This window comes from Ovis aries, chromosome 12, assembly GCF_016772045.2.
Source record: "Ovis aries strain OAR_USU_Benz2616 breed Rambouillet chromosome 12, ARS-UI_Ramb_v3.0, whole genome shotgun sequence".
Lineage (NCBI taxonomy): Eukaryota > Metazoa > Chordata > Mammalia > Artiodactyla > Bovidae > Ovis > Ovis aries.
In genome coordinates, this window is record NC_056065.1 from 39,486,524 (window position 1) to 39,501,133 (window position 14,610).

A 14,610-nucleotide genomic window follows, 5' to 3' on the forward strand; every position below is an offset into this window, starting at 1 on the left:
ATGGCCCTGTCCTCTCCGTGACGTCCTCCAACACCACTGGCTTCACCTTTCCTGAAAGAGGTATGGAGGCTTCCTGAATGCTTGGCTGCTCTAGTAACTTTTAAAATATTACCTTGTGTTCATTTTAGAATCTTTTGGAGGTGCTTGGGTTCTAAATCAAAACAAGCAGTATTTAACATGTTTTTCCCTTAGGTAAAATCAAAATACTTTGAATTTAAGTATACCGAGTTTAAACATCATGTTTTAAGTTTATTGTTGTTTAGTTGCTAAGCCGGGAGAAATATCCATAACCTCAGGTATGCAGATGACACCACCCTTATGGCAGAAAGTGAAGAGGAACTAAAAGCCTCTTGAAAGTGAAAGAGGAGAGTGAATAAGTTGGCTTAAAGCTCAACATTCAGAAAACAAAGATCATGGCATCTGGTCTCATCACTTCATGGAAAATAGATGGGGAAACAGTGGAAACAGTTTCACACTTTATTTTTTGGGGCTCCAAAATCACTGCAGGTGGTGATTGCAGCCATGAAATTAAAAGACGCTTACTCCTTGGAAGGAAAGTTATGAGCAACCTAGATAGCATATTCAAAAGCAGAGACATTTCTTTGCCAACAAAGGTCCGTCTAGTCAAGGCTATGGTTTTTCCAGTGGTCATGTATAGATGTGAGAGTTGGATTGTGAAGAAAGCTGAGCACCGAAGAATTGATGCTTTTGAACTGTGGTGTTGGAGAAGACTTTTGAGAGTCCCTTGGACTGCAAGGAAATCCAACCAGTCCATTGTAAAGGAGATCAGTCCTGGGTGTTCTTCGGAAGGAATGATGCTAAAGCTGAAACTCCAATACTTTGGCCACCTCATGCGACGAGTTGACTCATTTGGAAAAGGCTTTGATGCTGGGAAGGATTGGGGGCAGGAGGAGAAGGGGACAGCAGAGGATGAGATGGTTGGATGGCATCGCTGACTCGATGGACAAGAGTTTGGGTGAACTCCAGGGGTTTGTGATGGACAGGGAGGCCTGGTGTGCTGCAATTCATGGGGTCACAAAGAGTCGGACACCGCTGAGTGACTGAACTGAACTGAGTTGCTAAGCCGTGTCTGACTCTTCGCAAGCTACAGACTGTAGTGTGCCAGGCTCCTCTGTCCATGGGATTCTCCAGGCAAGAATTCTGGAGTGGGTTGCCATTTCCTTCTCCAGGGAGCTTCTTGACTCGGATTGAAACCGAGTATCATGCATCGGCAAGCAGATTCTTTACCACTGAGCCATCCTAACAGCAACATACTAACTGTATTATTTATTTTTTGGAATGATTGTTTCAGTTTTTATTCTTACCACCAATAGATGAGAGATCCATCTGTTCTGGATACTTGATAAAGGTTGATATTATCCATATAATTTTTATTTTAGCCTTTTTAACAGGTGTGTGGTGATGTCTCACCATGCCTTTATTTATTTTTAACTTCACATTTTAAGTTAGAAGAGCATTAAGGCTTTTCCAAGAGTCTGTTGGAATCAAGAGTTAACTGAGAGACAATATTTAAATTTAAAAAGAATTGCATATGAAGCGAGAAAGCAGGGAAAGAAGACCACAGATATCAATAGTAAATAAATCAGCAGTTGGTTTTAGGGGTAAACCTACTGGCATGTACTGTGTCTAGGACTTAATTCACTCAAATGACTTAGGCTTGGACAATATCATAATTGAGAAAATGAAGACCCTTGGTTGATGGCTTGCTGGAAAAAGAAGTATTCCTGGCCAGAATTGGGTGCTGGCATCAGTTTCCAAATGTGCTTACAATTAGAGCTCATTTTCCCTGACTTGCCTGTTTTTTTTCCTGCTTGTAACTCGATTAGACTGCCTCATTGTTCTTTTCGCCTGTGTGTGTGTTTCATTTTTTTGTTTTAAATTTCAGTGCTTTCAAGATACTGGAGAAATCTGTTTCTTCTCAAGTCAAATTCTCTCTCCGAGTGGGAGGAAGAGGCGGGGGTCACCGTGGGTATTCCCTGCTCTGCGAATTTTTGAGAGAAGACACCTGCTTCAGCTGACAGGCTGAAAATGAGCTGAACAGCTGAAGCTCTTTCTTTTGATCGCTCCCATTAGGTAGTATTTTCCCACCTCACGGTCTGCTGAGCATTGATTTCCACTGAAGATAGAAGCTACCTGAGCTCGTCATTCTTTCCCTCTATTTGTCAACTTTTACTTTTTGTTTAGTCAGGCAACCCCACAGGGGTGGAATCTTATTCATTGTTCCAAGTAGTGCATCGTCAGAAAACCTGAGCGTGTTTGCAGAGTCCTTAGTGAATAAAACCACTGTGTCTCTGGGGCTTCTTAGCTGCAGGTCTGATGGCTGTTTTCCATGTTAGTTTTGTAGGTTGGGCTGTGTCCTCTTGATGAGGTTGGAGGATGGGGTGCGGGGGAGAAGAGATGAGAGCATTGCTTTTTTCTTTTCTGCTAACCTAGGCTTTAAAAAAAGATAGCTGCAAAATACTTGAGAGTGTAATCTGGCTTTGAAGTCCATGCCTCTCCTCACATGCACACTCATTGATTCAGCAGCTGGGACTGGCTGATTGGGATAAATTTTCATTTAAAGTTGCTCTTTGTTGCTCTCTGTCCTGAAGTTTCAACCAGCAACAGTTGAGGGTGCATTTTCCTAACAGACAAGTTTCATTCTGTAGTCAAGAGTATTTGAATACTTTTCTCTTCGGGCTGAAGGATAAAATGGAATAATCAGAAGAAGACAAATCGGTTTCATGGAGTAGAGAGCTAGGCTGCTTTTACACTTGACACCCAAGCCCTGAAGACTGATGATAGAATAAAATAGCTTTATGTAATTGGAAAACTAAACTCATTCTAAAAAAGTTTAATAGCTTTTAAGAGAAATTGGTTTACATAGTTCATGTGTTCCTCCATTTTCAGTCCAGCAACCAGAGTGATATTAAAAAAAATAATAATAAATCACACTTTTCACCTGTGTTGGGCTTTCCTTATGATCCAGTGGTAAAGAATTCGCCTGGCAATGCAGGAGACGCAGGTTCGATCCCTGAGTTGGAACAATCCCCTGGAGAAGGAAATGGCAACCCACTCCAGTATTCTTGCCTGGGAAATCCCTTGGCGAGAGGGTTGCAGAAACCAGTACTTGAGAAACCAAACACCACACTTGGAGAGTTGGAGGACTTGGGTTTATTATGCTGGCGGGCCCAGAGGAGTTAACACTTCAGTCTCTGAGCCCTGAACAAAGGGGTTACAGAGTTTTCATACATGGACAGGCATGATTATGCAGGTTTGCAGGAGCTGGGTGATTGCAAAGAGCAGGACAAGGGTGAGTGAGATAAGCTCCAGTTCATAGTATTGTGAGTCCCCACTTTCTGAGACTACATGACATATGTGATCCAAGCTTTGCAAGAAGCAAGCTGAGTTACAGAGGCAGAATGAGCAGGAGGTGATGTAAAATTTTAACTTTTCCTTTTTGAGAGGAGACTGGCAGGCTACAGTCCATGGGTTAGGAGGAATCAGACATGACTCAGCAATGTTCACCTGTATTAAATCCTTCAATAACTTCCCAGCACTCTGAAATTTAAAATCCAAACTCTTGTTCGTGGCCTTTCTAACCAATATTTTCTGGTGCCTGCCTACTCCCCAGCCTCATCTCATGCTAGCTTCCCTGACGTCCGCTAAGTGCCAGCCACACTGGCCCCTTCAGTTGCTGCACCCACCACCTTCTCTTACCTCAGGGCCTTTGCACACACCATTTCTTCTACCTGAAATGCTGCTCTGTGGCTCTTTACAAGGCTATTTCTTTTCATCCTTTGGCTCTTTAGGCTATCTTCTCAGAAAGGCCTTCCACAACCACGCTAATGAGGTCCCTCTATTATTTTCTATTACTGCATTCTGTTCATGTAATTATCAATTTGCTTATTTTGGGGGGCATTATCAGTCTTTCCCTGTTGTACCACAAAGACTATGCCTATTCTTTTTCATCTCCTTTTCTCTTTGAGATGGGCAGATGATCTAGAAGAAATAATTCGTTATAGATTTATTTACATAAAACAAGGAGGAAAGATTTGAAATGTTCAGCATGATTTTGACAATTATATATACCCATGTAACCACCACTCATAATGATATGGTATTTTTTTCATTATCCATGAAAGTTTTCCTCATGCTCCTCTCCTTAGTTCTTCACCAAAGGTAACCAGTTACTAATTTACATTACTTCACTTTTGCCTATTTTTGCCTTTCTTTTAACACAATCCCTGTGAGATTCTTTCAAGTTGCTGTATATATCTGTTAACTCCTTTTATTGCTGACTAACATTCCATTGTATGAATACCCTAAAAGTTGATTCTCCATTGTCTTATTGATGCCACTTGGGTGGTTCCCAGATTTTGGAATAAGGCTGGTATGAACATTCTTGTCCAAGTATTTTTCTGCTCATATGTATTTGTTTCTCTTGGACAAGCACGTTGAGGTGAAATTACTGAGTCCTAGGGTAGATGTATATTTAAACTTCTAAAAAATGACCAATACATTGTCCATATTTGTTTTATTGAACTAAAATACACCTGATTTCTATTTCAGGGCCTGATAACACAGTAGCTATTTACTATCTCTTTGCTGAAGGATTTAATCATCTTCTCAGTGCTCTGAATGCCTGAGAGGCATCTGTCAGTTATTTAAGGATGGCATTTTTATAGAAAATTATAACCCTAAGGTACAACTCAAATCATTGTGATAGACTTTAAGGATATTATGCAAGGACAATTTTGAAATTAAGCTTCAGCCTTAGTATTTTGATTTGTTTGCCTCCCCCCCCCGCCTTTTTTTCCCCACAATTGACCACTACTCCATAAGCAGAAAATCATTCCTGCCCTTTGCTTCCATACGTCAAGCTCTACTGTGGGTTATGATTATGGATTTTACTCCAAAGAGGTCAAGAGTACTCTCTAAGGGGAGCTCAGTCATGTGGGGAAACTGATGGCTAAAGTTAATGTCTGGGGTCTTCAGAGGGTCAAGGGCAGAAATGAAGTTATAGTGCTCAGCTTGGTCTTCGTGGCCTCGGCTTGCAGTGGCTTGAAACAGGGATTTGGTTCCTGGCCAGGGTTCAAGGTCAGGTCATGGCACTGTGAGCACCTGGTCCTAACCACTAGGCCAGTGGTCAGTGGCAAGGCCCTGGCCCTTCAGCTTTGCAGAAAAGAATTCCCACAAAGACAGAAAGTAACGAAATAAGTAAACTGTTTATTAGGAGGAAAAATAGTACAGTATGTATCTAGATACACAAGCAAATTTGGGGTCATGGCCTCATGGCAGTTTAAATCACTTTTTTGGGGTATTTGTTCCAGATTTTCTTTGGCCAGTCACCTTGCTTTGCTTGGTGCTGAGTCTGTATTTGGTTTATCTCAGGGTCCTCCCACATGTGCACGTGCACATCTGTCAGCCAAGATGGGGTCTGGCAAAGAGGCCGACGGGTAGACTAAGCATCGCTTCCTTTCTGACCTCTAAAGAGCTTTCTAGCCTAGAAGGGTTTCTTGACTCTGAGAATTATCTGGAAATGGCCCAACTTCCTTTCTTGTCTTGCTGTGTATGTTTTGGAGTTTCTGTCCACAGGGAGTGCTTTCCCTGGGGGGACCCATCTACCTCCCATCTGGAGCTGTCTCTATTTTTTACCAGGAACTCACTAAGAAAACTCATTACTTCCTCTCAATTCAGTGAGTCAGGCCAAAGTCGACATTTAGTGGGTGGAGACAATGGGTGCCTCACTTAGAGTGAAGTCTCGCGTCTCATTCCTGATCTGAAATGACCCACATGGATTCACACTGTCTCAGAACCTTTATTTCTTTGAGATATATATATATATATTTTCTGGAAGCTTGGAAAGTCCTGGGGGTGTTCTATGAATAGGTGAGTAAACCTGGCCTGTGGGGAGGATGGGAGTGAGGCTGGGAGAAGGAGAAATAGTGTAGTGGGTGGGTGGCAATTACATTGATTTAAGAAATCAGATGCTGGTTTCCTGTGTAACTCTGTATAAGGCAAAGTCCTTCTGCAGTTCATGAATATTTGCATAACAGCTCATTAAAGTGGGAGAACTGAATCACTGGAATGTCTTGGGGGCAGTTTATTTCTATCAAGACTGGTGGAATTTTTCTGTGGTGGGCATGGCCTGCTGAGGCCCTGTAACATAACAACTTATATCATCCCATGCAGAAGCTCCTTTGTTTCTGGCAGATGATTAGGGGTTGCAGAGCTCATGAGCACTGACTCAAAGTGTCTAGAAAGTAAATGGGGGAAGTAAAGACCATATTAAAAAATATATATTTCTTTTCCCCAGGATAGGAAAGAACTCAGAAAATATCTAGATGGAAGGACTTAAAATATTTCTTCAAAACTGTTAAGAAAAACTTGTTCATCTTTCTCACCTTTCCTGCTTCAAAAAATGTTTTATGTCAACTTATAATTAAAGTTTTAACAACTCTAAGTTGTTAAAAGTTACAGCATTTGTTGTTGTTCAGTCGCCAAGTCGTGTCCTACTCTCTGTGACCCCATGGACTGCAGCATGCCAGGCTTCCCTGTCCATCGGCAACTCCTGGAGCTTTCTCAAACTCATGTCCATTGAGTCTGTGATGCCATTGAATCATCTCATCCTCTGTCATCCCCTTCTCCTCCTGCCTTCAGTCTTTCCCAGCATCAGGGTCTTTTCCAAATTATAGCATAGGCTAGCTAAAACGGTATAACAAACTATTTTAAGGGAAGATAGACAATTTTATATCAAAACTGATATATTGTTGGAAAATCAGGTACTAGATTTAGTTCTGATCTTAGTAGCCTTAGGAAAACAATAGCTAAAAAAATAGACATAGTTCTTGTTATTTGATAAAGGGAATCATAAAAATCCATTTAGAGGGTTTTTTTTTTTTGTATTGAATGCCAAAGAGAAATTAACTTAGTCTTATTATAAAAGCTAATAAAGAAATGGACATGTTTGCAGAAATATCCTATGAGTAATTTTCTCTCACATTCATGATCCTTCAAAATTCAAAGGCATAATATTGTGCTCACTTAAGGAGTTTGTATGGAGTCCTAAGCTAATATGTCTTGTTTAAACATTATTTGACACAGAATTAGAATACTGAGCATTTATTGCTGGAGTTCTTTAACTTTCTTATGCTATGGACCTCTTTTTAAAACACCATTTTATAGCTATGAAACAAAGAACACAGAATTACAATGAAATCAGTTGTATTGAAGTATGGATATTGATATATTTGAAAATTTGTGATATATTAATGTTAACATGTTAAATAAGATATCAGCATGTCTGCAAAGTGTTGTAGGTTAACATAGGGATAAATGTAAACAGTGTTTTAATGTGTGTACAACTGTTAATGTGTTAAGGAAGATATCAGTGATCTCTGATAGCTACAGGAATGGCTGATATTACTGTGATTTATTTCCTACAATCATAAAAGATGTGTTAAATACCAGTTCAAAGTTAATGAAAAATCAAGATGAGTTTTTGTTTTCCCCATTCAGGTTCAGGAATCCCCTCTATTCTATCAGTGGGCTCCTTGGAATCTGTGAATACGATGTTAATGACCAATGATTTAGAGCTGGGGTCCCTAACCTTCAAGCTGTGGACAAGTATCTCCTGTCAAATCAGCAGTGGCATTAGGTTAGACATACAGTGCATAATAAATGTAATGGATTCAAATCATCCTGAAACCATCCCCCTCTATCCATGGAAAAATGGTCATCCATAAAACCAGTGCCTGGTGTCAAGAAAGGTTGGGAATTGCTGATTTAGAGGAATTGAAGATAGGTAAAGTAACTCATCTTCATTTGTTTTGGTCAGGAGCTTAATGAGTTGATCCAAGGTTGCTTGAGTGGATTAAGGAAAGATGTTCTTTATAAATAAAGGGAGATCCATCAGCTTTAGATTATGAGAAACAAAGTTGATGTTATGAAAACATTTCTTAGTCTTCTATTTGATTTGATTTCTTTATTTTTAATTATTTCTTGAACAATCCTTTAGTAATAATGAAAACAATTTAATTTCCTTATGCCCTGGCAAAAAAAAAAATATGGATGTTAAGAATAAGTGAAAGAATGAGTGAATAAATCTTCTTCTTGATATTTTATTCTCAGCTTCAGTTCTTTCAGTAACTCTTTCTCCAAGCTGCTAACAAGTAATAAATGTGTTAGATGGAATTTCCTTTCACCTCTCAATTTATTGGCTTGTGGATATTCCAAAGCTTTTAGCCAAAGAAAAAGAAAGGAGAAATCATGGAACTGAAAGATAAGAAAATCGTATCAGTACCAGACTTAGGAAAATTCTTGAATTTAAGGAGGACACCAACAAATGACAGTCTGGTGCTCAGAAAGTCAAGAGGAGTGAGGCCTTCCCTTCTGCTTACCTTTCTTCTTCACTTTTCTTTTGCTTTTTCATGATTCACAGCTGAGAATGCAAAGACAGAGCAGGAGGAAACCAAGGGGAAAGCAGAAAGGGTGGTGAGAAGGAGTGGGAGAAGATAAAGGAAAGTAATCTCTATTTGTGCCAAACATTTCACTAACAAGCCAGCATTCATGGACCACTTGGAGCTCTTTAGTTTATACCTATTGAGTGGTGGGGTTTCTGGAATGGGATATCTTAAAGTGTGGACCAAGGACTACCTGTAGTATTTTGTTTCAAGTACAGTCTTCTAGGCCTCTCTCTCAGTCTACTTACTCAGTCAAACATCCCTGTACGTTTTCACAAGCTTTCTGAGTGGTTCCAGAGCCCTTAAAGTTGGAGAACTACTGATTATGATGAGAGAGCAAAATTTGCTTGACTCTTGCTAAAGCAAAGTAAATCTAATTCTATCCCCCTCTGCCCCCTCCCCCACTAGTTAGACAGGAAAGAAAATATGCTCTTTCACTCACAGGTATAGTTACTGCACTGGAATTTAGAAATTTTGACATTTGGCCAAGCAACAGCTGTTTTCTTCCTTTTGGGAAATTAGCAAGGAAGTATGATAGATAGCACTCTTAAGTTAATTTGCAGGAACCTCATGCCCTTCTCTTTAACAAATAAAATAGAGAAGGGGTAGAAGCAAGCTCTCCTGCTGGTCCTGAGTATGGAAGTGTGTTGAGGGGGGAAGATTTTTACCCATGAGTATATGCTGATCATTCTTAGATGACAGAAAGTATAGCCAGAATCTATACATTCAGATACATTTATATTATCCAGAGAAAAAGAACTATAAAAACAATTCCCAAATAAGTTATATTGACTTTCAAAAGCAAGTTCTCTATGATATTACTTTTTTATGTGAGCAAAAATTACTTTGGCTGTTGTAAAAATCCATTTTTCCATCTTATGAGGACATCATATAAAGCTGGAGTTAGGCAGTCCAAAGCAGTCTCACTTACATAGATATTTTCTAGTGCAGTTTTCCATGCTATTTTTTAGTTCATGATACTTCCATTAATTCCCAGGTCACACTAAATTACACATGAATATCCTTCCCTATTCAGTCGTCTCTCTAGTCATATTCTATACACCATGATCAGAAATGAAACTTCCTTAAATATAAATATGAAAGTAAAACATAATAGATATGACTCTACTTGAACATACAATGAAATTCATGGGCTAGAAGTAAACTACAAACCTCCCCCTAGAAATAAATGAAATGAAAAATTAAAAAAAAAACAATGGTAGACTTTGAAACTTTTATTTTTGAAGTGAAAATAATGATGACTTTAGAGTTCCTCATTGGTCTTCCTTTTACCTACAAAGTGAGCATTTAAAAACACAGGGCTGAATTTTTTCACCACCATTCAGGTTATCTTTTATGGTATGAATTTGTCACATGAAGATTATTTCATTTGACACTTCAACAAAAAAACTCCCAATAGAGCATTTAACTCAGACACTGACCGTTTTCTTGGGACAATTGGGATTTAAGGGGATGAGGCCTAAGTAGCCTACATCCTGGAGAAATCATCTGCTTCGGAGTGATACTGTCCTCCTGCCAATCATCTGAATGGCCTGCTGCCATGGTTTTACAAGTGAGACTCTTTGTCCTAAGAATTAGCCAATTTCACATTATTCTGTAAATTTGTGTCAACTCAGCAGTGGCCACAGGACTGGAAAAGGTCAGTTTTCATTCCAATCCCAAAGAAAGGCAATGCCAAAGAATGCTCAAACTACCACACAATTGCACTCATCTCACATGCTAGCAAAGTAATGCTCAAAATTCTCCAAGCCAGGCTTCAACAGTATGTGAACCATGAACTTCCAGATGTTCAAGCTGGATTTAGAAAAGAGGAAACAGAAGTCAAATTGCCAACATCCGCTGGATCATCAAAAAAGCAAGAGAGTTCCAGAGAAACACCTACTTCTGCTTTATTGACTATGCCAAAGCCTTTGACTGTGTGGATCACAATAAACTGTGGAAAATTCTGAAAGAGATGGGAATACCAAACCACCTGATCTGCTTCTTGAGAAATCTGTATGCAGGTCAGGAAGCAACAGTTAGAACTGGACATGGAACAACAGACTGGTTCCAAATAGGAAAAGGAGTACATCAAGGCTGTATATTATCACCCTGCTTATTTAACTTATATGCAGAGTACATCATGGGAAAGGCTGGACTGGAAGAAACACAAGCTGGAATCAAGATTGCCGGGAGAAATATCAATAACCTCAGAAATGCAGTTGACACCACCCTTATGGCAGAAAGTGAAGAGGAACTAAAAAGTCTCTTGATGAAAGTGAAAGAGGAGAGTGAAAAAGTTGGCTTAAAGCTCAACATTCAGAAAACGAAGATCATGGCATCTGGTCCTATCACTTCACAGGAAATACATGGGGAAACAGTGGAAACAGGGTCAGACTTTATTTTTGGGGCTCCAAAATCACTGCAGATGGTGATTGCAGCCATGAAATTAAAAGACGCTTACTCCTTGGAAGGAAAGTTATGACCAACCTAGATAGCATATTCAGAAGCAGAGACATTACTTTGCCGACTAAGGTCCATCTAGTCAAGGCTATGGTTTTTCCTGTGGTCATGTATGGATGTGAGAGTTGGATGGGGAAGAAAGCTGAGTGTTGAAGAATTGATTCTTTTGAACTGTGGTGTTGGAGAAGACTCTTGAGAGTCCCTTGGACTGCAAGGAGATCCAACCAGTCCATTCTGAAGGAGATCAGCCCTGGGTGTTCTTTTGGAAGGAATGATGCTAAAGCTGAAACTCCAGTACTTGGGCCAACTTTTGGCGAAGAGTTGACTCATTGGAAAAGACTTTGATGGTGGGAGGGATTGGGGGCAGGAGGAGAAGGGGACAGCAGAGGATGAGATGGTTGGATGGCATCGCCGACTCGATGGACATGAGTTTGGGTGAACTCCGGGGGTTCGTGATGGACAGGGAGGCCTGGTGTGCTGCAAATTCATGGGTCGCAAAGACTCGAACACGGCTGAGCAACTGAACTGAACTGAATGTTATAACATCACTTCAAAGTATAGTGTCTTGAGGTGTGACTTAGTGATTTAACATTTGTAAACTGGCTGGAAGAGACTTAGAGAAGCCTACCAACACCCATCCTCTTACACAGACTTCTGCCTCAATAATGCAGCATAGATGGGCATGGGTTCATATTTTAACAAATCCTAGAAGTTGGTCTTATCACTCCTATCTGCTACTTTTATTTCACGATACCCAAGGTTTCTTTGATAAATTCCTTCATTTATCAATTGCCTAATACGAGCAATTTTTAACCATGCAAAACTGACACGAGTCTGCCTTAACTGGCTGTTGACTGGCTTCTCCCTTTTTCTTATAATCATCATAGACTGCCATTTCTGCTCTGCTGATCTGGATTTAGTTGGTCTAGAATTGAAAACTTACTAAGGACAGCTGGATTTTAGTTCAGGGGATGATAACATTTAGATATTTTACCCTTTTTAGGGAGAAGGCTGTAGAGGGAAGTTAGAAAGAGCATTTGTATATTGCTGACCTAAATGTGGTCCCAGGGACTGCTCTGTTGACCAGAACAAGGGAAGTGATCTTCTCCTTTCTGTACTATATTGTACTTGGAGCTCACATTTATTTCAGTAAGTCCCCTGTGGGAGTGTCCTGGCATGTCCAGTGTAAAATGTTCAGGACACATGATGACATTTGGAACCCTTAAGTAGAGAGTTTAAAAGAACTAGGGTGTATATCCTGGAGAAGAGTAGGGTAATAGACATCATAGGCATCTTCAAGTAACTAAAGGACTGTGATGTAAGAAGGTTTAATTTTGCTCCTTATGTGACTCCAGACAAAAAACTAAGGCCCATGGGGCCTTGCTGTGGGTGGGGAGGTGGGGAAGAGTTGCAAGGAGTCAGATTTCTCTTCAGTGTAAGGAAGAGGTTTTGTGTGTGTGTGTGTGTGTGTGTGTGTGTGTGTGTGTGTGTGTGTGTGTGTGTGTGTGTGTGTGTGTTTTTAAGATTTATTTATTTTTGGCTGTGCTGGGTCTTCATTGCTTTGCATGGGCTTTCTCTAATTGTGACTGGGAGGCCACTCGCCACTGGGGTGTGAGGGCTTCTCATTGTGGTGGCCTCTTTTGTCGCTGAGCACAGGCTCTAGGGCACACAAGCTTCAGTAGTTGCAGCACACAGGCTCAGGAGTTGTGGTTCATGGGCCCTAAGAGCACAGGCTCAGTAGCTGTGGCACATGGGATTAGTTGCCCCACAGCATGTGGAATCTTCCCAGATCAGGGACCAAATCTGTGTCCCCTGCATTGGCAGGCAGATTCTTATCCACTGTACCACCAGGAAAGTCCAAGGAAGAATTTTTTTTTAACCAATTCTCCATGTACAGAACATTTTGCTTTGAGGTGTAATAAGCTCTCAACACTGAGGGTATACAAGCACAAACAGGATAGCAATTAAGAGTTATAGAATAAACTTCAGCAAGGAAGGTTTGATCAGTTGACCTTAAGTTCTCTTCCAAACCTTCAGATTATATTTTAGGCATGTAACTTTAACCTCTGGGTCTTCATTTCTTTAGCTTGAAAATAAGGGTTTTGTACTAAGTGACTTTCAAAGTTGCTCATAGCATTGACACTGATTCTAAGAAGGAGTCTACACTTATCTTGCTCTTCTACTTGAGGTCTGTGTCCATGAACCACAGCTCATCTAAGGGCTTAGGGGCTCAGCAGTGACCTCTCCTTATGGACTCCTCTATGTGCCTTCAGTAAGACACCTGGCCAGTGGGTCTAAAATGTAATCCAGTTGCTCCTTCAGCAGAGTAGGACTCTGGAAAAAGGTGGAATCAGAGCAGTCCTGATGGTCATGTGGCAGACATGTTCTCAATCCAGTGTTTGTCATGAAAGTAACAAAGTCAACTGACTTGTCCATAATTCAACAGTTGAACTTAGTAGACTATAATAACTGCTCTTATAGAGTATCACTCAGTAGGAAAGCTATGTTTTTTCTAGTAGTCATGTATGGATGTGAAAGTTGATGCTTTTAAACTGTGGTGCTGGAGAAGACTTGAGAGTTCCTTGGACAGTAAGATCAAAGCAGTCAGTCCTAAAGGAAATCAACTCTGAATATTCATTGGAAGGACTGATGCTGAAGCTGAAGCTCCAATACTTTGGCCACCTGATGCAAAGAGTCGACTCACTGGGAAAGGCCCTGGTGATGGGAAAGATTGAGGGCAGGAGGAGAAGGGGGCAATAGAAGATGAGATGGTGGGATAGCATCATTGACTTGAAGGACATGAGCTTGAGTAAGCTCTGGGAGATAGTGAAGGGCAAGGAAGCATGGCATGCTGCAGTCCATGGGGTTGCAAAGAGTCAGACACCAGTTAGTAGTTGAACGACAAGAAGGGTTCAGTTACTAATCTGTAGACTTTTGCTCTATAGAGACATATGAAAACCCCTAAGAGGTATTATTTCTCTCCCTCCTGGAGAAGCTGTGTTGGTGTTATCGAGAGCCTTATCTTGCATCTTCCTCCACTCATACCTCTGCAGGGTTTCCTATCCTCGCCCCCTCTTCTCTCTCCCTGTGACTGGCTGTCATGTGGGTGGAAAAGTGCACAGACTTATCTTGTTTTGCCACTCTCTGGGGAGACCGATTCTGAAGTACAAACAGAAAACCGAATATCATGATCGAAAAAAATTGCTGAAATTAGTTTGAACAGTCAATAAGAAAACCATGCAGCAAAACCCACATCAAAAGCCCAGTTGTTGGGGTATACCTTTCAAATTCTATTAACTGCAGAGGCCATGTACAGGGAGGGAGCTATAGAGGTGGAGATGTTTAAAGAAAGAAAATGTCAGATTGATACTGAAAAAAAAAGAAAAAAACAACTTGAATAACAAGTTTGAAAAAATGCGACAGAATATTTCCACCACAGAGAATAAAGAGTTTAGCTTCCAAGAGGTGTATGTGACCTCTTATTGTTATTTTACTTTGTGAGAAGATACTTCTAAAAAGTCTTTCTGGTGGATCCCACTGGAAGGTGTTTTGATGAACTTCCCTGCTGTAGGCTTTTCTTGTTTTGTACTGTCACAAAGGGTAATTTTATACATTTGGTTAAGTGGACAGAAAGCAATTTGAGCATAGTTGAGAGTGGGGACATTTGGGAATCTTTTCTAAG

The 14,610-nt window shown here is 40.5% G+C and overlaps 1 long non-coding RNA gene across 1 annotated transcript in view; it reads left to right on the plus strand.

The window, feature by feature from the left end:
• Window positions 1–5,717: 5,717 nt before the first annotated feature.
• LOC132657509 (uncharacterized) overlaps window positions 5,718–14,610 on the plus strand; it is a 135,942-nt gene continuing 127,049 nt past the window's right edge. Inside the window, exon 1 of the long non-coding RNA XR_009595818.1 lies at window positions 5,718–5,892. This is a non-coding gene — a long non-coding RNA (uncharacterized LOC132657509). The remainder of the gene's footprint in view (window positions 5,893–14,610) is intronic.